A 25,872-nucleotide genomic window follows, 5' to 3' on the forward strand; every position below is an offset into this window, starting at 1 on the left:
CTGGGCAGGGGAAATTAGCTCTCCCAAGATACTCTTTACCTTACTACCTTGTTTTATTTTCCTCAAGATCCTTTCACTCTCTGAAATAATATTATTCATTTGTTTTAATGTACATTATCTGCAACTCTCTCCCGCCCTTCGCCCCGGGCCCCAGGTTCATTTTTCACGACCTATCTTGTTCACTTAGGGATTTATTTCTTGCACAGTGGACTGAATGAAAAACTCCTTGGCAAAGAATAAGTGCAAAGCAGGTATCAAACAGTGAGAACATCACATCCTTTTGGGTTCAGCAATTCTAACATCCTAACTTGCAGAAAAGAGCTAGTTCTTCAGTGGAAAAGTGCGAAGCAGACTGGCTCACAAGGTTCAGAACAGGTGGAAAGTAACCCACTCCTGTCCCTCCTCTCTTGTCCCCCGGCCTCTACTCCACTCAGTCTGGGGTGGAGAAGGCTTCTCCACCCGCAAAAGGGAGTCTTGAGCTCACATGCTGCTCCGCAGGCCGGGTCTAACCGCGCGTGCCAGCAGAGCTCAGCCGGGGCGATGGGTGGGAAGAAACCGGGAGGGGAAGGTCTGGGGGTGTGAGGGTGGAGCAGAGCCCGGCCCCGCGATCCGGCCCGGGTTTTGCATGCCACCCATTCGCCCGCTCTGCCGCGGAGAATTCCATAATCACAGCGGGCGAGAGCGGAGACTGGGAGCGAAAAATCCGGGATCCGGCAACTTTGGGCAGCGCATGCGCGCCCGCGGCGCTCCATCCCAAACACACACACATTTTTCCCCCGGACTTGGAAAGTCACCCAAAGCCGCCCCAAGTGCAGGTAAGAGACTCGGCGCTCCCTCCGCCGCGCCCCCCTCGACCCCCTCAGTTCCGCAGCCCTCCCGGGGTGCTTCCCCGCCTCGCCCCCTGTCAGGGTGCAGTCCCCCACTCCCGGGGCTGCCGCTTGCAGTCGGGAGCGGGCGAGCGAGCGAGCGATCGAGAGAGCCAGCCAGCCAGCCAGCCAGCCTGCGCGCGGCGGCTGCCACCCAACTCCGGCCGTGCGGGAGGCAGGGGACACGGAGGGCTGGCACCCGGGCGCAGGGCGGCGCGTCGCCCGCCGCGGCCAGGGAATGCCCAGCGCGCGATTCCGGGGAAGGAGAGGGCTGCTGCTCCTGGGGTCACTTACTCCAACTGAGGGGGCGGCGGGGTAGCGGAGAAGAGGGGGAGGCGCCAGGCGCGAGTGCAGGACTTTGCAAATAGGTGGGGGCGCCCCCCGCGGTGCGGGCTCGGGCGGGGGGCAGGTGCTCGCGAATACCCTGTAATCACTCCTTCCCCCTACGCTCCCCCCAGCCCCCCGAGCTGCAGGGGTTCGTGCGCTCTCCAGGGCAGAGAAGGAGGCAGGGGTGAGGGGCGCCTGGGGTGACTTTGCAAGACTTTGTTCAAGGGAGGGGGTGGGTGGGGAGCCCCTCCAACCGACTCTTGTGCCCCAATACTGGGGTGTAAATGCTACCGGCAGAGGTAGGCAGTGTTCACTGTGGGGTGCCAAGGGGTGCCTCCTGGTTGGAAAACGAAGGCGAGAGGTTGCTTGGCTGGGGGGAACGGCGCCCCCGTTTTCATTTGTGCCTGGGAAGTTTGTCTCAAGTGCGCTGCTCCGGGCGAGGCAAGTGGCGCTCCTCACTGCCCCCCACCCCCACCCCAGCCTCCCCGGGCGCAGGGCTGGCATGGCTGGGCACAGGGAGCCGGGGCGCCGGCTCAGGGCCGTGTGACTGTCGGCCGGAGCCCGCCTGGGTCCCGGGAAAAGTTCGGGGGAGTTGCCGCGGTTGTCGTGTGCGCTGGAAGAGAAGTTGCGTCCGGAGACTTGGGACGCCGGGCTGGCGGGCCGGTGGGCGGGTGGAGCCGTGAACTCCTAGGAGGCTCGGCCGAGGTGGGCGAGGGTCTGGCGGGGTCTGTACCCTCCAAAGTGGGCTGATAGTGACCTCGGGGCTCAACAGTTGGGGAAGGGGAGCCCTAAATCCAGGGGCGCACGGTTGAAATAGGCACCAGGAGGAGGACCGAGAATGGTAGCTTGTGGGAATACAGGGGGGCACCCAAGGGGAGAGGCCCGGGCCGCCTGGCCACTTGGGGTCGAGTTTCAGGGCAAAGGAGCGCGCGGTGGCAGGCGGAGGAGTGTCGGGGAGCGGGGCTCCAGGGGGCGCATCGGAATGGGGGATCCGGCCGGACCGACAGTCCCGGGGCAGGGGGCTGAGTCGTGCGCTCAGGGTGAGCCGGCCGGGCGGAGCGGCGGCCGGTTTATTTTTACTCGGTGGCATTTGCAGAATGTGCAGCTGATGGCCGTCGGCCGCCAGGAAGTTTTGCTTTCTGTTCTTTCTCTCTTTCCTAAGCCAGCGCGGCCGGGAGCGGGCGGGCTGGGAAGCCGGGCCTGGGAGGGGAGGGGGCGGCCGCTGGGGTGGCAAGGTACGAGGCAGGGTTGCACTGGGGCGGCGGGCGGGGGCTGGCCGGGCGAGGGTGGCGGGCGGGTTCTGGGCCGCTGCAGAGCTTTGGGGTGAATGTCTGTCCCCAGCGTTGGAAGCTCCTCGGCGAGGGGAACAGGTGTATGCGCCGTCAATCACGGCGGGAGGGATACTTTGGGGGCGTAGATTAAGATAATAATAATAGATTTTTCTCCAGGGGGTGGGCGCAGATTCTTCTTCCAAGCCATCCCCGACCCGGGTCCGGTGTTGGGGGAGGAAAGGAGTGCCGAGGGAGTCAGGGGGCCGCTTCACCCTTCCACACAAGTTCCTCCTGACCAGCCTCAGCTTGGGAAGTGGGCCCTGGGTGCGGCCAGGACCTCCTTCCAGTCACGCTGGGGAGGGTGCGGGCGCATGTACGGTGTGTATGACTTGTCCACCAGCGAAGCAGCAACAACACCCCTCCAACGAGCCTGGAGCTCCCCCAGACCCGGCTGGACCAAGGGGTGACTCCGGGTTATGCGTCGCTGCCCCGGCGGAGTCTGAGGCCACGACCCTTAGAGTGTGTGGTTGTCCCGCCAACATCCCGTACACTCAGACATAGGGACGGCGAGGGGGGAAAGGCCAGGGTAGTCGTAGGGTAAAGTTGGTAAATTTAGGGCGCCTCTAAGCTGGTACAGACGCGCGATGAGAGCGCGCGAGGGGACTGGAAAACGGATCGCTGGGCAAATTGGTGCGCCCCCCCCCCCGCCGCCCACCCCACGGCGCGCGCGCGCGCGCACACACACACACACACACACACACACATACACATACACACACACACACACACACACACACACACACACACACGTCGCCGTCCTAAAGGGAGCTGTCCGGGCTGAGCAGGAGCAGCTGCGCCGGGCGTGGTGAGGGGGGTAGTTGGTCCCCGGGGGCTGCGCCCGGGCTGCGCTCCACGTGCCCAGAGGGGGCGCTGGGCCATTCGGCGCCCGAGCGCAAAGCTCTGGGTTTGCGCCCTGGTGGCGGCGAGGCTGTGCGTCCCGGGCGGGCGTCGCGTCCCGCGCCATCTCCGGCGATTCGCACTGCCTCCGCTGACGCCCAGCCTCTTTCCCACTTCCCAAACTTCGGCATTCTGGCTTTCACCTCACTGGAGCTCTGAGACTCTCTCCAGGGCAAGGTGGGAAACTTTTCCCTTCCGGGCAGCGGCCACCGTCTCTCTCCCCGGAATCCGGCGAATTGGAGAGATTGACACCACCACCCCCATCTTGTTAGCCACCTTAGAGGCGGTTAACGAGAGTTTATGGGGAATATTGTTGAACTTCAGTAATCAGGTTTCCAGCGATCTTATGCCTCCTGTTTAATTTATTAGACTAGTTATTTATTCTGTTGATGATAATCTGTTGCTGGTTTCTATGGAGATGTTAAACTGATCTCTTTCAGAAATCAAACTCCATATGCACTAAAACGTTTAAAGGGGCAGTGCCTCCCTCCTTTTTCCGCCCCCCCTGCCTTTTTTTGTTTTGTTTTTTAGACTTTGCACCTTGCAGACACTTCGCGTCTTTCTCTGAGTCTCGGTGCGTTTTATTTCCTTCTTACGAAGGAGAGGAGCCCGGAGACTCACGCTTTGTGGCAAGTACTGCTTATTATGGCTAGAAGAAAGCCAAGGCTTTGATCCCTAAGTTGCATCATCATTTAAAACAGATCATTTCACCACCACCCTCTTCTCCCCATAATATAAGAGCAAAATTCTTTCAAGATCAAAGAATCCAATCTTAAAAAAAAAAAAAACAAAACACTATTGTTAAAAAAAAATAGGAAGTCAGTCAAATGTGAACCTCTCCTATATATCTGCTCTCCTTGTGTTTAAAGAATTTTTTAATAAGAAAAACAAAACTTGTAGCTCAGCTAATTTTTTATACTTATTAATAGTTTATCTTGCCCCCCCCACACACACTTTTTTTTAATTTAAAAAGAAGTTCAAAGTTAGATTTCTCTGCCTGTGGGGGTTGAGGTATATTTGCTTCTCATTTAGATCCTGACCATCTGTTTTTGGAAAACTAGCCTCTGGGAAGAGGGGGAAAGGAGTTTTTAGTCAAACTTAATGGAGTACTTAAAAAAAAAATACTCACCCAAATATTTTAAAGTCTTCATTTTTCCACTTTTTAGGAGAATATCAGTAACCTCTGTCTGGTGTGTGAAAGCATATCAACTTTCCCCCCCTTTTCCTTTTCTCTTCTCCTCAGGTATTTTTCTGTAGACTTCTGACTTTGAAGGGACTGGGTGCAGTGAATTAAGAAAGTAAGGCAGAAAAAAATTATCTTGGTTTGTGACACTCTGAAGAATTGCAAACCCACTCTGAACTCAGATATTTATCATGCTGACAGATATGATACAAAGCGATTGCATTTCCTAATGATCCTCTGGGACTAAGTTGTAGGTAAAACCATTTAATGCATTTTTAATATTAAAGTAAGGCCTGGGTTCCATCTTCTTGAAGGTGAGGGGAGTGGATGTCCTTCTCTGGAGCTGATGCTTTCAGAGTATACTGTTTTGCTTTTTCAACTCGAGCCCCCCACCTCCACTCCTTGATATCTCCACTTACTTTGGGGAGAGTTGAGCCTCACACAGGGCATTTGGCTTTATAAATAAATTTATATCTGGCCAGAAAGTCCAATGCTAAATAAGAGCACACTTTTGAAAAAAAGAAGAAAAAACAAACCTCAGACTCCACCCCTGCTATAGGAAATAAAACAGAGGCAATACTTTTTTTTTTCTCCTTCTACCATCCTGGTTCTCTTTTATATTATTTTATTTTGGAAGAGGGTGGAGTGGTTGTTACTTCTTAGCTCAGAGGAGAGAGGAGTCATTCCTGTTATTTCCCTCTTTGCTATATTTTAAAAATTTGTTTGATTTGGATTGCAAACAGAACAGGCTTACGGGTAGAAAAGAGCACTGTGGCTTTAAACTCACGAGTTTGCATATTCTCCTTGTATCTTTCCCCTTTGCTAATTATTGTGTTGTTTTCAGAGCAAATATGTCATATCCATGGCGACCGGGCAGGTTTATTGTCTTTCTGAAGCAATAGCTCACATAAGTAATTAATGACTTTCTTTTTTTTCCTCTGGCTTAGGTTAAACAGATCATTCAAGGAAAGTCATATCTCTCTTCTCTCTCTCTCTTTCTCTCGCTCTCTTTTTTAGCCCAGTGACATAAGAACATGAGTTAGAACAAGAAGATACTTTAACCAAGAAGTCAACAGCTTATTTTCCTCCATTTCTTTTAAAAGCTAAAGTGTCAGCTTTCAGACATATGAGGCTGTCATTCTTGCAGCCGAGAGCAGTGCAGTCCACGCCTGGGTTGGAAATTCATCTGAAGGTTGTACAGCAGGGGAAGTCTTGGCATGGGGGGAGTAACCTGAAGGAATTTGCTTTTGAGCTGGGGGGAGGCACTCCAAAATGAGTATTTCTCCTGTATTTAGCAGAATTTAATTACATTGTTTACAGGAAAGAATTAATGAGTTGGTAGTAATGTGCAGGCCCCCCTCACCCCCGCCCCCTTTTCCCAGTCTGGTTAATTGGAAAGACAAAGTTTTTCTTTTTGATTCACCTTGAACTTCAGCTTTCTCCAGTCTTTGTCTCAACTGCTTTTTCCTGGAAAAGTACCTTTTGGAATCCCCTTTAGTTAGTATTTCCAGAATAATAGCGGGGGGTTATTTTTGTTTTTTATCCCTTAGACCTACATGCAACTCGAAGCTGGTTTCTGCGTCTCAGGAATCGACAGCTATGGTGATTGACTATGACTTGGATTTTTAAACTTTTTTTTCCTTTTTTGAGGGGGCAGCTTTTGAGGATGTAAAATGATAGAGACAGCACATCCCCTTTCCGTAGCTAGTAATAGTATCGGGGAGGGTAGAGGCAATGTTTTCCTTTTTTTTTTTTTTAAAAAAAAAAAAGGAAATCACCATTTATGTTCCACCTTTTTCAAATGGACCTTTTGCTAATAAGAAGCTTTATGATGTCACCCCGTAACTTTAGAAATATACTAAGTGTCCAACTGATATTCTCCAGCAGCCCCCGCAATAGATAGACACTAATTAGGCACATTTATATGCTGCTGCCCCTCTTTTTGAAATTTCACATATAGCCAAGGGTTTGTGTGTGTCCTTAAGAAAAGGGAATGAGATAAAGAGAAAAGCATTTATGTTATACTTCTACTTGGACACAATTAAAAAGGATAGTTCCCCCATCTGAAGTAAGTTAAAAAAGGCTGTGACTCAACTGAATGAATCTTGAGGCTTTTGGCATTCACAATAAAAATAAAAAGCAGAAGAAAGATTTATTTGGGATCTGGTTTCTGAAGAGGAGAAGAGAAGGCCAGGCAAGTCTGATGCTAAGACTCCAGCGGAGTTGTAATTGAGCCCGTAACCTCTTGATGTCTATATCAGAAAAACAGACACGAGCAGAGGGAACGGAGAAGAGGCAAACAAGCCTTGTAGAGGAGGGAGTGCAGGGGGAGATTCACAGAGAGAGAGATTTAATTTATAGACATTTTAAAAACCGTAATTTCATTAGGATCTGTTCTTCCCCTTCTCTGAAGGGCAGCCCGGCAGACCGATAAGGCCGGTCCCTCTGCCGGGATGTATGGTGTGGCTGGGTGGGCAGGAACGTGGGCATCCTTGTCAGTTTCGAGGGAGCATTGCTTCCCCTCTGCCCACTTTCTGCTGGCCTCCTTATTTTGGAATTTAAAAGTCCCACATGGCCAAAAGTTAGCTGTGGCTGGCTTCCGGCTGTCTGGTTATCTCCCCTGTGCCACGCCGCTCTGTGAGTGGGTCTGTCTCCTGCTTGGCCTTTGGCATCAACGATGCGTCTTCCTTCTGTCGCCAGGCAGCCCGTGGTTCCAGCCATGCGAGACCACTGGAAAGGGGGGCACCCCTGTCTCTGCCCCCCTCAAGTTCACCAAGTTAAGTTGCTGTCGTTCGGAGGCCATGGTGTCGGGGTTGGGGGGGGGGGCAGGATGCTAAAGCCCGTCGTAAATTCTGCAAAAATTAATCAACCGTTTAAGAGCTGCACGTTAAGAAGGGTGTGTGGGCAAGCTGGGCCCTTCTCCTGCTCCCCCTGTTCAAAGTCCAGCAGAGCGAGGGGTGGCCTGGACGGTGGGAAGGGAAGGGGGAATTGTGTGTGTGTGTTTTTAATCTGAATAATTGAGAACAACTAGAGAGAGGGAAGAAGAGAGAGGGATTTGTTGAATATAAATCCTCAAGTGCCCTTGTTCCATATTGTTGGAATTTTTTTTTTCCCTTTTGGTCTGGATTTGTCCTGTGTGTCTTTGGTGGAAAAGACACGTAGAGAAAGAGAGCAGAGGGGGATAGGGGTGGGGAGAGAGAGAGAGAGAGAGAGGGAAGGATGGAGAAGAGAGAGAGAGAGGGAGACGTGTGGCTCCTTCGAAACTCATTATCATTCTTAATAAGTCTTAAGGAATAAAGGAGAGCATTGAGTGTAAATGCTGGGTAATCCTAACACTTCTCAAGGTGAGAGGAGTCTTGAGGACACAGAGAAAAGAGAGAGCAGAGGAGGGGGTGGGAGGGGCCCGAGCAGCTCTGGGGGAGTGGCAGGCCCAGAGTCTGGGGGACTCTGCAGGGGGCCTGGAGGCTGGGGTGGGGGATACCTGGAGGAACCCAGAGGAGACAGTTGTCCAAGACGACCCTGGGGATCTGCAGGAGACGGTGACCGCCTGGGACAAGGAGCAGGGGTGTTGGGAACATCTTCCCGGGGTCAGCCCTGCTGTTGGCTTAGGGCCTTTGCACCTTCCTGGGCACTATCTCCCCAGGCAGCTCGGCCCCCGCTACCCCCCGGCTTCAGGTTCCTGGAGAAGGCCCTGGGCTCCTGCTCTGGCTCCGGTGCATTGTCCGCTCTGGGAGGCGGGAGAGAGAGCCACTGCCAGAGCTCAGCTCTGGACACTAGGTGGCTTAGAGCATCTGCGAGGTTTTCCAAGACCAGCCGCCGCTGGCTTCCTCTCTTCTCCTGGATGGTGGGCTCCCCTGTGCCTGTCCTCTGCTGGGTCTGCGGGCAGCCCTGGCTGACAGGCAGGAGGGGCAGTGGGCACAGGCCCAGGGGGCATGGCACGGCTCCCAGGGCCAGCGATCCCAGTGAGCAGCTTCCAGGCGAGGCGAGGAGGAGGCCAGGGGCAGCTCCCATGGGAGGAAGGCCGCCGGTCAGGTCACTTACAGGAGGGCCAGTTGGAGCCCAGCCCTGTGTTCTCTGCCACTTGGGCCTGAGGCACTGCTGAGTCCCTGATGGGGGTGGGGTTGGTGGGGGGGGCGTGTCTTGGCTTCTTCCTCTTTTGAGTTCATGTGCGCCCCTTTGAGAATGTTCTTAATAAAAAAATCTCATCAGCACAAATACTGCTTATACTTTGAAGGATTTCACAGATCTTGTAAAGCCAACTAAGGACCCTCTAGGGTCCCTAGCTCTGGTGGGCTTCTTTCTCATGCTCCAGGACTGTAGGGAGGAAGTGGGCAGTGAGGAGGGCAGTTCTCACAGCCACTCCCACCCCTGCTGGCCTCAGTACCTGGAGAGCAGAGCCATGTCAAGCTGTGACACCAGGCCCCCGCAGGTGGATGGGTGCCAGTACTCAGGCTCCCATCTGAAGAGCCACACCTGCTTAGGTAGTTTTCCTCCTCCAGGCCAAAGGCTGGCTCCCCCTCATCCGACTGGCATTGTCCAGGATTCCTAGGGTGTTTGAGAAAGGGTCTTAGCCAAGGTGACATCAGAACCATGGATTGTTTTCTCTGGGGACAGAGGTGGGCAGGAAGACACAATTCAGGTTTGACTTACTGTAGTCAGGTTTTGTGTGTGTGTGTGTGTGTTTAAAACTCTGTTTCTTTTGGAAAGCAACTTCTGGGGAGCATGCAAAAGGGGGTGCGTGGGAGTTAGAGATGAAGGCTGATGACTGAGCTGGTGTGAAGCCCGGAGGGGGAGCAGGACGGGTTAATGGCGGGTGGATTCTGCTTTTCTGTGGTTTAAAAGCAGTAATGACCAAATTGCATGCCCTGCGTGTGCCTTGCTGACGAGATTTACCGAAAGGAAGCTGCACTGCCTCTCTGCTGCTGGTCTCGGGGTGGGTAAGCGTGTGTGTATGTGTGTGTATGTGTGTGTGTAAATGAGAAGACGGGGTGGGGGAATTAGCTCTGCCAGGCTGGCACCCTTCCCCAGCACTAATTGCTGGCAGAGTACCCACGGGGGCTGTGCCAGCGTCTCCAGCTCCACCCGCCCCCCTCGCCCCCGGGGAGCTCAGCTGTGCAGCTCGCTATGTGAGGGCCATTTCCGGGCCCACTAGTCCCGGAGGCTCCTTTGGGAATTTCAGGGAAATCTGATCCTTGGTTAGGGGTGGGGGGGGGAGGGCGGGGCTGGACCATGGGCCAAGCCCCAGCACCCCTGATCTGGGATGAGGGGACAAGGTAAGTCTTGGGTGGTCCAGAGCTCTGCTGAGGTCTAGTTGCAGGCATCAGGAGACCCCATTCCAGTTTTGATTCTGTAGTAAATCACTGTGTGGCCTTGGGCAAGTCATTTGACCTCTCTGAGCCTCAGTTTCCTCTCTTATCAAATGGCCTCTGACACTCTTGCCCTTACAGGGTTCCCCTGATTGTCGGCTGCACTTGTAGCTGTGAAAGTCCTTTGAAATAATTAAGCGTAATGAAGAATTTATCATGGTTGTGTTGTCAAGTGCAGGGTGCCCACAATGTCAGGGGAGCCGGTTTTATATAACATGGTATTAGTCTCAAAGGGGACCCCTGTGAATTCCATTCCAGAAAGCCTCGAGCCTGGATATTGTGTGGTGCTGGGCTTTCATTTCTGTATCAGGTTGTGATGTGGTTCTTTTTTTGAGGGGGAGGGTAGATAAGTTGTGTAATTCAGTTTTTAGAAAATGAACAACTAATAAAAAAAAGAAAGAAACTGAACAGTTAAACGTATCAATCTGAATGAATCTCAAAAACAATATTAAGACCAAAAAAACAAGTTATCAAAATCACTGTGAGCTTGGGGCTGAGTTGGAGGGTGGTGTTGCTTTTCAGGCAGTATAGGGGAGCCCATTCCGGATGTGTGGTGTGCTTAACTGTGTGGATATGTGGATTCATTGAGGAGCTGTGTATACTGTAGAGGATGCATTCTGGAGCACGCTAGCTGGGGGCCAAAATCGTGCCCTTACATTGCTTACTTAATTAGCCTGTGCCTCAGTTTTCTCATTTGTAAAATGGGGGTAACAATCCCTACCTTGTGGGGTTGATGTGAGGATTAGATAAGCTAAAATGCATGAAGTGTTTAGAACAGGCCTGCGTATTCTAGACTCACTTCAGGGTGAGTGTGCACGCATTTGCTGCACACCAGGGAGTAGATGTGAGGGTTGGAGGAGGTAGCCCTCTATGTATCTGGGGGCGGGGGCCCTGCTAGGAGTGGGTTACTATGGGATCAGTTGGAAATTCTGAATTTTGTGTTTTATCTATGGACTGCCTTGGAGTCCTCCTGATATTTTTTTTGGTGATGAATCAGAAGGGGATGAGAAGTAAGACTGTGCCCACTTTCAGAGTTAGATGCCCCTAGTCGGGGAGGGGTCATTGGTCTCTCTTTTCTGTTGTTGTCAGACTGACTGTTCCTGGAGCTGAGGGGGTGGGATGGGGGGAGGTCCATCACAGAAGCCGTTGGACATGGGAGGCAAGGGGGTTGGATGGGGGGCAGATCCTGGGAACTCACTCCGGGTGTCAGTGGCCTCTGTCTGTGTTTTCGCGGCCCAGGAGCCAAATGCTGAGTGCCGAGGGGTGGAGGGGCCGGGGGGTCTGCGCGTGCGCAGAGGCTCTGCTGTGGTGGAGACGTGTGGCTGGCAGAGGGTCAAAAGCTGCTGTTGGAGTTGGGCTGAGCCCCGTGTGAACTGTGTTTCTGTCAGCTGGGCGGATGAATTCCTCTAATTCTTTGTTTCCACGTCTGTAAAATGGGAGTTGGAATTCCTACCTTGTGAGAATTAGGTGAGAGGAGAGTGATCGTAGCTACTGCACGCTAAGGATTGACGTCCAGTACCCTTTCACGGACCGGGCTTTGCCCAGCTAGCAGCATACAGTAGGGACCGTGGGCTCAGGATCAGGTGATTGACAGGCCAGCCCCTGGCCAAGCCTAAGGTGGGCCCCTGGATGCCCTGAAGCTGGCTGGGGTGCAAGTGGGCCTAGCCAGGGGAGCTAGGGCAGGGGCATGATGTGGGTGGAGCCAAGGTTTCCCCCTCTCCCCTTCCATGATCCTGCCTGGAGCCGGGATTGGGGGAAGCACTCCCCACGCCTGGGCCAAGGTGGGGAAGGAAGGGCCCAGAGCAGAAATAGAGGAGGCCCCGCAGCAGTGACCTAAGGAGGCAAGGGCATGGGGGCTGTGAAGTGGGGAGCACTGGAGGGTCGAGGGGCACTTATGGAAGATGAAGTGTATGAAACTCCATCGGCCTCTCCCATTTCACTGTGCTATGCCAAAACACCCCGGTTCTTGTTTCACTATCTGAGATCTGGGAGCAGGTTAATTTCCATGACGAACTCCAGGCCACGTGCTCTGAGGATTTATCTAATTAAATTGATGCTTTTTTCTAAGAAAGAAAGAAAGGAGGGGAGGGAGGGAGAAAAAGATAGGGACAGAGGGAGGGAAGGAAGGAGGGAGGAAAAAGAAATAGAGGAACTGAAAGAAGGAAGGAATGAGAGGGAGGGGAGAAAGGCAAGAAGGAAGAAAAGAAAGATTAAAAAAAAGAAGGAAGGAAAAGAGGAAGGGAGACAGATAAGCTGGAAGCAGACCAGTGATTTCTGAAAGGCTGTGACAGAGTGGAGGAGATGCCTGGTGGTTGGGGCCAGGACGGGCTTGGGGGTGGGGTGGGGTGGGGGGCTTATTAATGGGCCATGTTTCTGTCTTTGGTTACTTTTTGTATATTTCTAACATAGCTCTTGGGTTCAGAGGGAAAGGGGTAGCTGGAGGGATTCTATTCAACACAGTAGCCACCAGCCCATGTGGCAACTTAGATTAAGTTCATCAATGAACTTGCCACATTTTTAAGTACTCTGTAGCAGGCAGTGGCTACTTTGTTAGGCAGCACAGAGAAAGAACACTTTGATTACATAAAATTCTGTTGGACTTTGCTGCTGCTGCTGCTAAGTCGCTTCAGTCGTGTCTGACTCTGTGCGATCCCACAGACGGCAGCCCACCAGGCTCCCCCGTCCCTGGGATTCTCCAGGCAAGAACACTGGAGTGGGTTGCCATTTCCTTCTCCAATGCATGAAAGCGAAAAGTGAAAGTGAAGTCGCTCAGTCGTGACCGACTCCCAGCGACCCCATGAACTGCAGCCTACCAGGCTTCTCCGTCCATGGGATTTTCCAGGCAAGAGTACTGGAGTCGGTTGCCATTTCCTTCTCCATGTTGGACTTTAGGAGGGTACTTAAAGTACCCTTACATACCCTTACATGTAAGTACTTACATCTGAGGAAGAGGGATACTCCCCTCAGAGCCTGGGCTAAAGGGATGAACCTTCAAGGGACAGTGATGGAGATAGGGGATAGGTGGCAGGGATGTTCCCACAAGTCAAAGGGGCCTCCCTGTCTGGAGCCAAGGCCTCCATGGTGCTGGGGCTGTCTTCTCTATAGACCCCATGCGTGTTTCCTCTCTCTCTGTCCGGGCAGGTGGGGCTAGCATTCAGCAGAGCAGGGTTAAACTCCTCCTCCCATGTACTGTCTTTGTGACCTGGGCAGGGGTCTCAACTCTCTGAGTCTGTGGAATTGGGCTGACAGTGGACAATGCCTGCCTGCCTGGGTCTTTGTGATAGTTAACTGAGCTGATGAGTACCCATACTTAACGTCTGGTGCTGGGCAGATAGCGAGCAAGCACTTGAGAAATGGGGACCACTGTTATTATAATCACTATAATTATAAATGTTGATATTATTTTCACAATGATTATTGAAGAGCTTTTGTGCTGCTAAGTTGTTAGGGACACTCCCTGACTAAATGCTGATTTCTTTTTAATCAACACTTTAACGGAATCCTCCCAGACTTCTTTCTTCTGGGACCCTAATATGAATTCCTTCTTTCCCTCTCTCCTCATCCCTCCTTTTTTCAGGCAAAAGGAAGAATTGGAACTGCCCCAGAATTAATTCTTGCAGGCCTTTGTAATTTTGAGTTAGTCACCACCCCCCACCACATCCAACACACATATAAATATGCTTATATATGCACACACACACACACACAACACTCTTCTCCATGGGTCAAACTACATTTTAAAAAAAGTTTTGGGGGCAAAGCTGGAGGAGTAGATGTGGCCCTGGCAGGGCTGGCTGGGTTGTTTGGGGGTGGAGGTGGGGTCGGCGGCCTCTGGGAGGGACGTGTGTGTTTATTCCTGGACATTGCCCAGTGCCCTGTGTGCTAATGTGGAGCTGAAAAGTCCCCTGCATTGTGCAGGCTCCTTTCCCCGTGAAAAGGCAATTGAGTCAGTGAGTTCCGAATGGATTGGAGCTGACAGTAAATGAGAATTTGGCAGTGGGTAGAAAACAAGCTCCCTCACCCCTACCCCCCACCTAACACACACTCACTCTCAGCCCTCCCTCAACTCCCAGTGCTTGTCTGGTTTTGAGAGGGGGTTTGAAAAGAATTGTGGTTCCTTTCCCTGTGTACCAACATTATCAGTAGGGGTTCTGCCCCAGCCTCCTGCCCCATCCCCAGGAACAGACTAACCGCCTCCTCCAGGTTGGTGTAACCCCACCCCTCACCCCACTCCCCGTCGCCTCCGTGGCTCCGCCAGTGATCCCGAACGAGTTAAGGGCTGAATCAACTCTAGACCCAGCTGTACATTTGACTCTGGGTTCCTGAATGAAGCGATGTGCTGTGCTCAGCACGATTGGAGACTGTCTGCCCCGGGTGGCCCACCCGGCCCCCACCCTGCGGGGCTCCACCGCCTTCCATGGGACCTGCGTACTGGCGGCTGGAGAGCTGGTAGCCCATGCTTCAGGGACCTAGTTTGGTGCCTTCCCCAAGGCCAGCCTCCCATCAAGGACGTGTTGTGCTGCCACCATTTGGAGCTGGCACCATCCCCGCTTTTACAAGGGAGGCATGCGATTTTGAGGGTCTGTATGTGCCGCAGGCCCCCTGTCCCATGTTTTCCCTCTCCACCTTGTCCACACCAGTAAATCAGCCAGTGGATATTTACTTGAACCTGGCTCTTGCCCATGGTCCCAGGTCCCTGGAGAGGCAGGGAAGGAAATACCACCATCTTGCAGACTCTCCTGCAGTCACTCCATGTTTGTAAAATGGCTTCCTGACTGTCCTCTCTCGGTGGAGCTGTGGTGTCTCTCCTCTTCCTGAGGGGGCAAGAAGGCACTCATTCTGGCAGAATTCCAGCCAGCTCTTTGGAGGTATGTGTCTCCCGGTGGCTGGGGAAGCCTCCCAGGGGCCCCTTTCTGGAAGAGGCCTGGTGGAGTGTGGCTGCTTTAGCAGCTGAGTTGGGAGAGTGGCCCCCATGCAGAGATACAGGTTCAGATCTCTACTCCCTCGTGTATCAGTACTGTTACTTTAGGCTCTTCCCTAACCCTGTGAACCTCAGTTTCCCCATTTGTAAAATGGGAATAGTGCCACTGCCTATAGTACGGGGCTGCTGTGATGCGGTGACAAAAGGGAGCTGTTAGTGCTCCTCTTACTCTTACTATCCATCCTTCCCATGTATCATCAGGAAGGCAGGAAGGCAGAGGGCTCAGGCCTGTCCCTGTGTCCGGGCTCCAGGACACCCAAGGTCAGGCTGGAGCCCCGGCTCAGAGGCCATGGCCACTGGAGTTTTGCTGAAGCATACGCGCCAAACCAGCAGAGCAAACACATTGGCCCAGTATGGAGCCCTGGAGGTAGCAGGGAGGAGACTTGCCATGGCCAGGGCTGGACTCTTGGACACCCCTGAGGTAGCAGGCCCTGGGCTGGGCTGGCCTGGCCTGCCTGGCCTGGGGAGGAGCCGCCTCCCAGATGCTGGCGCCATCTTGCTTCTCTCTTGGCCTCTCCTCTGGGTTGGGAGCGTGGCCCTTGCCCTCCCCCAGGAGCAGGTGGCCTTTGCAGCCTGGCACCTGTCCCTGTAGGGTGGCTGCCAGCAAGGTGCAAACCTGGGGATCTCCCTGTGTGTCCTCTGGGTCCTCGCACAAGGCCTGTTTGCTCCCGGAGGGGCTCGCCTGGGCCTATCCTGGTGGAGGGCCTCAGAGAGGGGCTCGTCCTCTCTTCCCAGAGCACCCCCCCACCCTGCAACTCTCACCTGCCAGGTGAGTCATGGGAGAGTCAGGACTACCATCCTGAGGTTTGTGTGCTGGAGCCTCGCTGGTAGGGGGCGAGGGGAGATGGCTTACAGGATTACTGGAGGAAATTGAGGAAGGGGCAGGTAAAGCATCCTGCTTTTATCTCCCAGGGGCACCAAGCAAGCTGAGTTCGTCTTATTATTTTTTTAATTTTATTTTCTATTTATTTGTTTTTTGCCAAGTTGGTCTTACATTTTCATTTCATTACAAGAGGAAGGAAATAGGCATTTACCGAGTGCCAACTATGTGTCAGATGCTGTGACTTTTGTGGGACTGAAGGACACAGACAGGTAGTGGTCTGATTCCCAGGGCACCAATCAGGAAATAAGGCCCAGAGAAGCTCGGCAATTTACCTGAGTTCACCCAGCTGGTAAAAGGAGAGTCAGAGTTTGAATGCACGTTGATGGGACTCTAACACAGAGGTTCTTCTCCATATGCTGGAAAAATAGAACCATATTTAAAATGCTTTTTGAAAATGCATAAAAGGAGAAAAATCCACCTGTAACTGAACTATCGTTAACACCACCTCGTTTAGTATTTAGTATATTTCCTTGTGTTTTTTTTCCCCTTTTGCTGACTATGTATATATGTAATATACATTTTACATAATTATAATCATAGGAGAATATGGTTTGGGTTGAGACCCAGAACGAGGTGGTAGGGTCTCCTGAGCTGGGGCCGCTGGGTAGTGATTGATTCTCAGCAAAATGGAAACCTGGTTTTGGCCCAGAGCCATCTTTTTGGTAATGAGGTTCCTGAAGTTGTGTTGGTGAAAGCAGACTGGGTGAACAGGGCGGCAAAAAAGACCCTTGCCTTCCCTCCTGGGTTGGTTTTTACTCAGTTAAGTGGTAGAATTTTCCTTTTAACTCACTTCCTTCTTGCTTTTGACAAATGGGAATATTTGTACCATTTTCCCGAATGACCTCCTCTCCTTGGGGTAATGAGAAAATGAAAGTCCTTGCTAAGTGCTTTGAGATATTCAGATATAAAAATGGAGAGCTGAGTGTTGTCATGGGCCTTTTTGCTGCCAGGGCGCTTTATAAAGAGGAAGTGCAGTTTGTAGGGGTGAAGGTCAGCGTGGGGATGAAGGCCATTGCTGGAAGCAGCGTCTCTCCTGGCACCAGGGCAGGGGTGCCTGTGGCCTCGCACAGGATGGGCAAGGTTTCAGTAGAGCCCTCCTCCTCAACTAGGTACACACTCCAAGTCCAAATTCCCGTGGTCAAGGTGATCCGGATCACTCAGGCAAAGCCCCCACCTTGGTTAGAATCAGGTGGATAAATGATTCAATTCAAGGAGAGGTCTCCCCCAGCGCCCTTCTCCCCTTCTCGCCTGGTAGCATCGGCCCGAGAATAACACGCGGAAGAAATACTGTCACCTAGGCACATAATAATCCTCCAGATGATTTCGAAACATGGAAAAAATGCTTATTATGTGAGTGAAAAAACAAAACAACATGCTGAGGGCCGAGGGTGGCAAACGCCAGGGTAAAAACCATATAAAAATCACAGATGCATATGGACAAGGGTGATCCTCTAAAATGAAGATGAGAGCGTGAGGGTGATGGGATGACGGCGATTTGTTTTTTATTTCACAATATTTTCTTTAAATGCCCCCCTATGATTAAAAACCGACGAAGCCAACGTGTCGGCCCAGTAGGGAGCCCTGGGGAGGGGGTGGGGGCGGGGCAGCGCCAGGCGAGAGGGCGCCTGCACCCACGGCCCCCGCAGGGTGCTGAGCTCATGGCTGTGCCAGCCACAGAAACCTATGAGATCTCCAGAAGCCGAGGCGTATCGGTGACTCAGACCTTCGTGTTATGCTGTTCAACAATAGCTTTTGTCCTTTGCCCAAAACCCTAGGCCAGTGTGTTTAAAAAAATTATAAAATTATGAGATAGTTTGTACTTTCCTTACCAGCCTGTGCCAGCTTCGGGTGCTTTATTTATCCAAGGTGGGGAGGCAAGGAAGGCGGGGTGGGGGTGAGGGGCAGACAGAAAGGAAAAGAAAAACAAGGTAGAACTCGGACAAGGCCCAAGAAACGTTTGAGCCTCAACAACAAACTTTCTTTTGTTTTCCCAGTGGGGAGAAAAAAAATAAGGAGGAAAATATGTGGAGGACCAGTTTGAACCAAATTAAACGACTCACGTTTTGGGGTGTGGGGTTGCCTCTTGCAGGGGTTTTGCCTTTTGTTTGTGGAACGTGAAAGCTACTTCATGACGCTCATCTCTGGGGTGGGAGTGGTGGGATCCAGGCAGAAAGGGCCGGAGCAAGGACAGCCAGGTTGGCCTCTGGTGAACATTTCATTGACGGTTCCGGCCAGTACTGCCAGCAGCCTTTGCCCTCACTTCCGGTTGGGTTTAAAGAAGGTTCCCACTTCCTGATGTCCCAGAAGCGACTGTGTGGTAGTGGGACTCAGAATTTCATGTAAGTCAGGGGTGAAGACAAATTTGCCTGGTACCAGTTTGGACTAGCATGTTCCTCCCAGTGTTTACTGGAAGACATTTTGGGAATAAGATTTAGGAGAGAAAGACCTTGGGAGGGGAGGGTTGGGAACAGTAGGGAAGTGTGTAGTTGTGTGTGTGAGAGTGTGTGAGTGATTGTATATGTGTGAATGATTCTATGTGTATATTGTTGTATGAATGATTGTGTGTGCCTGTATATGAGAGATTGATTGTGTGTGAGAGATACTGAATGGTTGTATAACTGATTATATGTGTGGTTGTGATTATGATTGTGCATAATTGTGACTGTGTATACAAGTGTCCCCTTTAGTCTTAATCACTTTTTCCCCTGGTTCTAATAGCTAGGCCAAGTAAAATATGTGGGGGCTTACAACAATTTTTTTCCCTTATTACCTTTTCCTTCTACCCCAAACCATCTCTCCTAATGAACCTGTTAGATGGCCTGGACCCTGGGCTGATTGGCAATTCCTTCTTCAAAATTAGTTCAGAGGATTTTGTAGGAATAATCTGGGGCCTTTGGTAGCAGTAAGAGAAGGAGGCTTGTGGGTTAAAAAAAAAGTTATAGGGTGGTCCAGTGGTTAAGACTTTGCACTTCCACTTTAGGGGCATGGGTTCAATCCCTGGTCAGGGAACTAAGATCCCACCTGCCTTGAAGCACTGCCCCTGCCCCCCCCCCCAAAAAAGAAGTCATGGAGGTCTGAGGTGGCCTGGCCTGAAACTCAAGATACTGAGGTCTGAGACCCTGATGAGCATCCCAGCCCTGTTGGCCTCATTTTGGGACTCCTACCAGCCTTCGCAGAGACCATCTCAGAAACGGATTTGCTGTCAAACTTCTGAGGCTCCATGGGCTTGAATGTGACTTCCTGATCTTTCAGTCACGGGGGCCATTCTCAAGAAGGGAGCACAGGGATGGTTGCGCTTGTTCTCCAGATGAAAAAACTGAGGCCCAGGGAGGGGAGGTACCTTGTCTAAGATCACACAGCTAGTCAGTGATAGATTTGGAACCAGGACTTTGTGCCACTTGGAAACATGGTCATCTCTGTTGATGACTCACAGCAGGGCTGACCAGTCCCCAAGGACAAGGAGTCCTGCTTTTGTCCGCTTACAGGAAACAAAGGGGCCCTCCTGGTGGTTCAGACACTTTGTGGCTGTGTTTGGGGTGACTATCTGTTAGGGAAAGTGCTGGATGGTAAGACAGGATGAGGGTGTTCTAGGCTCACCTCTGTCACCCACAAGCAGCCACTTCCTAAGCCCTCAGCTCTACTGTCTGTGGATTGAGTAAGAACCTGGACCCTGTGGTTTCCTTGTCCCTTTCTACTTCTGGACGGCTGAGCTTCCTGCCACAATCCAGAGGCCCCAGCTGCGCCATGCAGCAAACCGTCCCCCACAACCTGTCAAACCAGAGATGCCAGTTTTCCCAGGGCTCCCAGGAACTCTCTGCCTGCCCCTTTCTTGTGCCAGGGGCAGTCTTCAGAGGCTCATGAAGTGATGCCCCCAACCCCATGCCCCGTGCACCTGCTTATTGATAACTGCATGTCTGAATGTGCCTCATGTCAGAGCCCTTTGCTTTGAGTGCTCAGAGGCTGAGATGTGAGAAAATTAAGAGCAGGGGTGAGAAGTGGTACCCTGTGAGGAGAGGCAGCTGTGGTGAAAGGGGCAGGCGCCGTGCCGGGGTGAGCGCCATATGGGCAGGAGGCCTGGCTTCCAGCTGTGGGGGCTCCGGAAGGGCAGAGCCTGGGAGGAATGATTTTGAAGCCACTACTATGGAGATTAAGGGGATGAGAATGTAAATCTCAAGTAAAAAGGTAATTGAATGTAATAGCAAACACTGCTCGCTCTATGTTAATTTTAGCTCTTCCCCTGGATACAAGGCGCTGTATTAGTGTTTTATTACCATTTTGTTTGCACTAATAAAATAGTAAAATTTATTTCAAGGAAGTTGAAGGATGGTTTTACAATGCAAATTTGAAGAAATTGGACTTTTCATTTATGCCTCTGCTATTTTAAACCCTGATGGGTGTAAATTAGCCACAGGGACGGAGCAGACCCCACCAACGGGGACTTGGGAAGCAGGAACCATGGCAGAGGTTCCAAACTAGCTTAGTGCATAGAGCAGAGAAGCTGGGGGGACACAAGGGCCTAATTGGGTGGGACAGGGTAGTGGGTGAGGGTGTGTCAATCACAAATGACTCTGGTTATAGGCAGGCACGTCATACACCAAGCCTGCAGGGAGATACACGTGGCCAATCCTCAGAGCTGTGTCTTTCTTCTCTGCCCTTTGGCCTCCTTCTTGTCTTGACATTGAGCCTCAATTAACCTGCCAAACCCCCAAGGGAAACTGAGCAACTTTTTCCTCTGTTACTCAAAAAAGAGGGGTAGACCAGATGTCCAGTCCACACACCACCCCCTTATAAAGGGGCTGCAGGTCTAGGGGGACCATAGGAGCATGGAAGAAAGACCCTGAGCCTAAAAAAGAGCAGGGGGGGAAGACTCAGGCCAGCCTGGCAAGAGGCTCCCTGACACAGTCCCCTTCTCCATTTTTCCTTCTGACTTGAGCATATTTGAGAAACTGGACAAAAAATGTTTTCAATAAGCCAGTATTTCTTTGAGTACCAAGTGGTGATGTCCATGAACAAAAAAGGCTAGAAGACTGAATTAAAAAAAAAAAAAATCGAGTTGTTTGAATTTTAGGAAACTGGATAAATGGCACAGGAAGGTAGAGAAGGGAAGGAAAGGGGTGATGGGAGAGTTTCATTTTGAGTTTTGGGTAAAGAATTCAGGTTGGTTCTTGTTTTATCCAAACCGGTTTGTTTATCTCTGAAAAATTATCAGCAGCTGTGGCCCGAAGCGCTGCACTGGGGGACCAGCTTCCAAAGTGTAGGGACCTGAACAAGTGTTCTAATGTCTGGCGAGGTCCACAGCTTGTATTGCCCTGGGTTCTCTGGCTGCCTGCCTGCTGTGGGGGAAACGGTGAGCTGCTGACACTGGCTTCCAGCCCCAACCCTAGGTCTTGTGGGGTTTTTCTCTATGCGTTTTCACTCCCTGTTGGGGAGTGGTGCATCTGTGTGTGTGTGTGTGTTTAATGCAACAATTCAAACTGTTGATACAGGCAAGGCCAGAGTTGAAAACCTGGGGCAGAAATGGTGGCAGAAGATGCTTGAGACTTCCCTTGACTGCAGACCTGTGAGCTCTGGGTCTTAGCATTCTGCTCTGGGGCTGCAGAGAACTTGGCACCGCGGCAGGCAAGGGTGGGCACAGGCTCCCAGCCTCCCCTGATGGCTCCTCTCGGGCCCACAGAATCATGTTTGGAGTGGAGGGGTCTGGGTTCCATGTGGTTATGGTTGGAGGAGGAAGGTTTTCCATCTGGGGCTTTTGGATCAAGTGGCCTTGGATGGAATTTCTTGGGATCCTGAGGCTTAGACGATGTGCAAAAGGCAGGGGACCCCAAGCCCAGACCCACAGCAGTCCAGGAAACCTCTTTCTTCCCCTTGCTGGGAACACAGGAGATCCTGTGGTTCTGAGGGGGCAGAGAGAGAGGACCAGTGCTGACCAAGGTAGCCAGGGCAGCTTTGAGAGTGTGGCTGGAAGAAGCCAGCTGATGAAAACATTTAAAAGGGGTGCGCCTTTTAGCTTTGGAAATGGTTTCCGATTCTCTGAGAGCAGGGAGAGTGCATCAGGGTTACACTTTGGGTGGATTGCAATCCAAAACTGTAATTACATCTAGGAGCAGACGGAAATGGGAAAAGAGAATTAGTCATGTGGCCTGCTTGGGCCTGGTGGTGGAGGTGGCAGGCCTGACCTCTGTGCTTGGATCGTAGCAAAGGTGGTTCACCCAGGAACACCCCAAGGACCAGCCTGGGCCCCCCTTTTCTTCTAGTCTACTCTTCACTCACCCTGAGCCATCTCTGGAGGGCCGAGTCCCCTCTGAGTCACTCAGGGCTGCCCCCTACCCTCCCAGCTTCTTCTGTCAGCTCTAGCCTAGAGTAGAAGAAAGCTCCATTGTGATTGATTTGACAATCTTTTTGGCATGGGGTATATGGGTGAACTCCGGGAGTTGGTGATGGACAGGGAGGCCTGGCATGCTGCGATTCATGGGGTCGCAAAGAGTCGGACACGACTGAGCAACTGAACTGAACTGAACTGAACTGCTACGCGTATGTGGGCTTCCGTGGTGGCTCAATAGTAAAGAATCCTTCTGCTAATGCAGGAGATGTGGGTTCGATCTTTGGGTCGGAACGATCCCTTGGAGAAGGAAATAACAATCCACTCCAGTATTCTTGCCTGGAAAATTCCACGGACAGAGGAGCCTGTTGGGCTACAAGTCCATGGGGTTGAAAAAGAGTCAGACACAACTGAGCAGCTCAACAATCCAAGCCAATCTGTGTATGTGTGTTTCTGAGAGGTGACCCTAAAGGATACCAGCAGATTGTGCTCATAGGTGGCCAGTAAGCTCTGGAAGCTAGCCCCACCAGCTTCTTGGTCCTGGTTGGTTTGGAGGAGTACAAGGCCTGGATTTCTCCTTTAACTGGGAGAAAGGGCAGCCAGGACTCTTAGGTCTTTGGCCCGCAAGCCTCTGACTCTTCCTCTCATCCCACTCAGCTCCCCTGGGGTGTGACGGTGATATCCCTAAGTATTCTGAACCCCCAGCTCACCTTTCTGTTCTCCCTGCCCCCCTTCCTTGCACCTGTCAGCTGTTTCATTGACTGTCTGGCTTGGCTGCCACCCATCCTATCCTTCCAGGCCAGCTCCTCCCTCCCCCCTCCCCCAGGCCTATACTTCCCCCCCTTTCCTGTCTCTGCCCACGTCTGCCTCTACCTGCCCGTCGCCAGCACACCTGAGGATCCGAGGCTGCCTAACGGAGTGTGGGGCTGGTTCAGGGTGTTTACCAGACAGCCGGGATAAGGTATTAAATCCTGTTGCTGTCTTCCCAGGGCCGGGTTCCTCAGATGGTTTTCCAAATTCCTAATCTCGGTGCCCACATCCCTGCCTGGCCCCTGTTTGATGAGTGCCTTCCTTTCCGATTGAAGCTGAACCGAGCAGGATCTGTCGTGAGGTTGGGTCTGGGTTCCCACCGGTGCGTGATGACATGGAGGTCCAGCCCCTTCCTCCCTGGAGGAAGGAGGTTCTTCCTTCCTCTCTTCCTTCCTTTCTTCGGGAATCTCAGGGAGCAGGGGCCAGGATTCTGCCTCCAGGTGTTCCAGAGCCTTCTTGAGTGCCCACCTCCCCCATCAGTGTGGTCATGAGGCAGGGGCAGGTAAATGACAACCTTTCCTAAGCCCAGCATTGCAGTTCTTCCTGTTCAGAATAAAAAATGGCCAGGGTGGAGTTTTGCCCATGGTACTGAATACCCTGGATTGCCCCAGAAGAGCGTTTCTCCACAGTGTCTCTGCACTGTTTTTGGAGCACTGAGTAGGAGGCATGCATCTGTCTGGTGTTCAGGTGGACACCTATGCTTAATAAGCTGGCCTAGCCTCTGGGATGACAGGAGGGCTTAGATGAGTCCCTGTGAACACGGACACGGAGGCCATAAGCAGCTTCCAGGGGTCTTCCCTTGGCTGGGACATCTGAGTCTTGTCTATCCTTCCTGGGATGGCAGGATTGAACAGAGAACTAGGGGGCTCTTTCCCCATCCTCAGCCTTCTGTCCCAGAAACTAGGCTAAAAGGGGCAGATTAGCTGACTTTCCTGTCCCCTATCCCCTGAGCTGTGAACTCTCTTAGTTCCTAGACTGGGGATTAAACCTACATCCTCTGCCTTGGAAGTGTGGTGTCTTAACCACCAGGGAAGTTCAGAGCTGTGAGCTTTCTACAAGGGGAAGACCAGGACTCTACACCCGTGATGGCAGTCTGGATCTACCCTCAGGAGGTGCCTGGGACTCACAGATGTGGGCTTTCTCTGTGCGGCCACACGACCTGGACAGACCTTGCTGGTTTCAACTTCTATTCTCTGGCTCTGTGTTCCCTCTTCCCCTTCCCTCCTGTGCCCTCTCTCTAACTTCCTCCAGGCAACCAGAGGTCTCTTGGGTTTCACAACATTCAGAGCTTCCCATCTCTTCACCTTGTATCTGTTCAGGCTGCAGGTGGCCTGAGACTCCACCCTCTTCCTGTTGCCTTGGCACTCTGTGCTGCACTGGGCTTTCTTCTCTCTCCAGGAGCAGAGGGATATCTCTGGGACCGAGCACAGAGGGGTTTGGCCTCAGTGAAACAGGGCTGGGGACAGAGCAATGGGCACAGTGGCAGCTGCACACTGGGTCTTCAGCCAGAACCCTCACATCAAGGTTTCTTCCATGGTCATATATATAGGGAAGGGCTCCTGTAAGAGTCCTCGGTGCCAGGATGCCTGACTTTTTTTATTTCAGGGGCTTCCCTGGTGGATCAGATGGTAGAGAATCTGCCTATAGTGCAAGAGACCCGGAGTCAATCCCTGAGTCAGAAAGATCCCCTGAAGAAGGGAATGGCAATCCACTCCAGTATTCTTGCCTGGAGAATTCCATGGATAGAGTAGCCTGGCGGCCAACAGTCCATGGGGTCACAAAGAGTCGGACACGACTGAGTGACTAACACACATCCTTTTTCTAATACGTGTTGGGCAAGAAGTAAAAAGTGGAATAGAAAAAAAAAGAGGGCAAAAAAAAATCTGGAAGATGACATTGCCATGAGGAGGAGGAGGGAAGAGGTGAAATTGATTCGTTAGAAAAACTTGTTGACTGGCTTTACTTAGGCGCCTCCATTTTAAAAGTCTACATTTACAATAAGTTGCTAATTAAAATACAAAATTAAGCAACAGCTATGTTTTTTTTTCCTCTTACACTTTAATTGCATGATTTTTTGTGATGTAATTTCTGGAAACACCCAGTGTACCTCACAGGGCTGATTGTTTGATAAACTAGGAGCACCTGAAACCAACCCCCAAAAATAAATATATAAATCCAAGGGGAACATAAGGTAGATTGGAAATGACAGAGAACTGCAGACAGCACAGAACCAAAAATCCATAATAATAATAATAATAATAATAAAAAACTTCTAAGTAAGGACATTTATCCTGCCTACCCTGAAACCTGAACAATCTGTGCATCTCAGTGGATTAAAAAAACACGTTGAATGGAAACCAGATCAAGTGGGGATAATTGCTCCCTGTCTCCCACCCTTCAGGTTGGTGCTATGGAAAAAAAGCAAAAACAACTCAAAATCCAATCCTTCCTGATTCCATTTCTAGCCGGGTTCAGTACTTGCTGGGCCTTTTTCCTTCATCACAGATTTTTCAAAGGGAATTTCTTCATCCCCCTGTTCTGAACCTAATTGCAGTCCCAAGAGTGGGTGAACAAGGCCAATGACAGTCCCCCACTGGGAGAACAACCCTCTCCATGCCCACAGAGGGCAGATAGCATATCCCAGGCTTGGGCTGCTGGCCCAGAGCTCTTGGCTCTTCTAGAAGGTAGTAACGTGGGGCTTCCCTGGTGGCTCAGTGGTAAAGAATCCGCCTGCCAATGCAGGAGACGCCAGTTCAATCCCTGGGTCAGGAAGATCCCCTGGAGAAGGAAATGGCAACCCCCTTCAGTATTCTTGCCTAGGAAATCCCCTGGACAGAGGAGCCTGCCAGGCTAAGTCCATGGGGTTGCAAAAGAATCAGACACAACTGAGCGACTAAACAACAGCAGTA

General features: G+C 51.7%; 1 protein-coding gene across 1 annotated transcript in view; it reads left to right on the forward strand.

The window, feature by feature from the left end:
* The first annotated feature begins 684 nt into the window (after window positions 1-684).
* The window catches only part of CASZ1 (castor zinc finger 1), a 155,445-nt gene continuing 130,257 nt past the window's right edge, over window positions 685-25,872 (forward strand). Inside the window, exon 1 of the mRNA XM_070768868.1 lies at window positions 685-815. The gene's annotated coding sequence lies outside the window, so the exon portion shown is untranslated. The remainder of the gene's footprint in view (window positions 816-25,872) is intronic.

The sequence above is a fragment of the Bos indicus genome, chromosome 16 (genome assembly GCF_029378745.1).
Source record: "Bos indicus isolate NIAB-ARS_2022 breed Sahiwal x Tharparkar chromosome 16, NIAB-ARS_B.indTharparkar_mat_pri_1.0, whole genome shotgun sequence".
Classification (NCBI taxonomy): Eukaryota; Metazoa; Chordata; class Mammalia; order Artiodactyla; family Bovidae; genus Bos; species Bos indicus.